Genomic DNA, 2,473 nt, shown 5'->3' on the forward strand with positions numbered 1-2,473 from the left:
ATCCTGCATGCTCAGTACCTTTCAAGTACTGACGCATACGTGCGCTACATCTTCTCGTGATGTAGGTTCAGGTTCTCAGCATCCAGATCACGCTTAGATCGGTTCCCGATCTCCAGTTCAGCAGAATCAGTGGTGAGTCCTCATTCTCCGAGGACAATAGTCATGAGTTTCTTTTCAGTATTTTTAGTCTTTAGTTTCAGTTTTGCTAGATCTAGTTGGGGCATGTCCCAACATTTCTAGTCAGTTTAGAGGCTTATTTCAGACATAGTTAGATTCAGCTTAGTGTTTTGAGTTTAATATTTCTTTTGTATTAAACTTTCAGATTTTATATATTCAGTTACAGTATATGGGTATTCCCCATCTTTTCAGATTTATTTATGATTTAGCTTCCGCATCAGTTTATTTTCTTTAGTATGCTCATGATCATGCCAGCAGGGTTAACTTGGGATCACTTGTGGTCCTAGGTCCCGTGTCCACGTCTTGGGGGTAGCTCGGGGCGTGACAAACTTGGTATCAGAGCATTAGGTTTAAGTGTCCTAGGATGTCTGAAAAGCCGCATTAAGTAGAGTCCTTTTCATGGGTGTGAAGTGCACCACATCTAATGAGAGGGAGGCTATGAAGTGTTTTAGGAAAACTTCACTTTCTTGATATTCTTATCGTACGTTGGTATGATCTCCTTTCTAATCTATCGTTATGCGCTTAAGATCATGCTTATCCGTAGAGTTAACGCCAGGAATGCTAACGCAATTCCTCTAGTCCCAGACCATGAGGTTAAGAATGAAGAGTTTCAGAATGCGATCCAACTATTGGCTCAGAGTATGACCAACAAGAACAATTAGCAAGTTCCAGTTCCTACTAATAGAAATAGTGGATCAGTGGCAGGTAGAGTTTGAGATTTTGTTAGGGATGAATCTACCTGAGTTTTAGGGTCACAAGTTGGTGAAGACCCACAAAACTTCATTGATGAGGTTAAGAAAATCTTTGGAGTGATGCAAGTGACTGATAATGGTAGGGTTGAGTTGGCATCCTACCAGCTTAAGGATGTGGCTCACATATGGTGCACTCAGTGGAAAGATTCAGGCCTCCGCCTCTTACCAATCACCGCCTCCTTCTCAAAGTACCAACCCCCAAGCGCCACTCCCTCTTCAAAATGCCAACATCCAAGCTTGTCCGCCCCCTCAAAACCAAATGTTAACCGCCCTCACACTTCCCTCAATCACCAAAATCAGTATACCAACCCCCAGACTTTCCCTCAAAACTATCAAGCCTCTCAAAATGCCCAGAGTCCCTCCATTGCTCCTCCATTGCTCCACCCCTACCTCAAAAAGCCACTTTCCAAATCCTGGTCCCCAATGATCATGACGCCAATGGTTTTTAGCTCGACCACTATGAGGAGCGAGAGAGAGAGTGGAGGTCAAAGGAAGAGGCCGCTAAGCTGGATATGAAGGAAGAGATTTGAAAGGCCATGAAAGAGTTACAGTGTATTTCCGAAGTTGCTGGTTTTAGTTATGAGGATTTATGCATTCATTCGAATTTAGACCTTCCGAAAGGGTTCAAGGTGCAGAAGTTTGATGTTTTCGGAGGAATAGGGAACCCCTTAGCGCACCTGAGGGCCTACTGTGACCATCTTGTGGGTGTTGGAAGAGATGAAGCTTTACTAATGCGGCTTTTTAGCAAAAGTCTGAGTGGAGATGCTCTGGAATGGTTTACATCTCATGAAACAAGACAGTGGCCTAGCTGGAATGCCCTGGATAAGGACTTTATCGAACGATTAACTTACAATGTGGAGATCGTTCCTGATCGTTATTCTTTTGAAAAAATGAAGCAGAAATCAAATGAAAGTTATAGAGAATTTGCATATAGATGGAGAAAGGAGACAGCTAGAGTTCGGCCTCCTATGTCTGAAAAGGAGATTGTCGAAGTGTTTGTGCGGGTTCAAGAGCCTGAGTATTATGATAGAATCATGTTGCTCGTTGGAGCAAAGTTATCTAAGATAGTCAAAGTAGGTGAGACTATCGAAGACGGATTAAGAACCGGGAAGATTACCCGTATTGCTGCCTTGCCCAAATCCTCAGGTTTGTTGTAGAAGAAAAAAGAAGATGTGTCCTCTATCTCTTATAAGGGGAAGAAGACCCCAAGGAAATCCTCATCATACCAAGGTCGTTCTCGACCTTCACAGAGTTTGTACCCGGCTTGTTATGCACAAGCTGATTACCAAAATACCCCTTCCCCAGTTATCAAAATACCTCTCACCTAAACTATCAAAATACTCCCCCTCTTATCTACCAAACTCCCCCTCCAGTTTACCAAACTCCACCTCATCACTACCGAAACGTCGCCCCCAACTGTGCTAATGTTCAGACAATTTACCAAACTCCTTCCCCAATGTACCAAACCCCAGCTCCACTTTACCAAAATACCCTTAGAACTACCAAGCTCCACAACCAAATTACCAAACCAACTCATATATAAG

Source organism: Solanum stenotomum, chromosome 11, assembly GCF_019186545.1.
Source record: "Solanum stenotomum isolate F172 chromosome 11, ASM1918654v1, whole genome shotgun sequence".
NCBI lineage: Eukaryota > Viridiplantae > Streptophyta > Magnoliopsida > Solanales > Solanaceae > Solanum > Solanum stenotomum.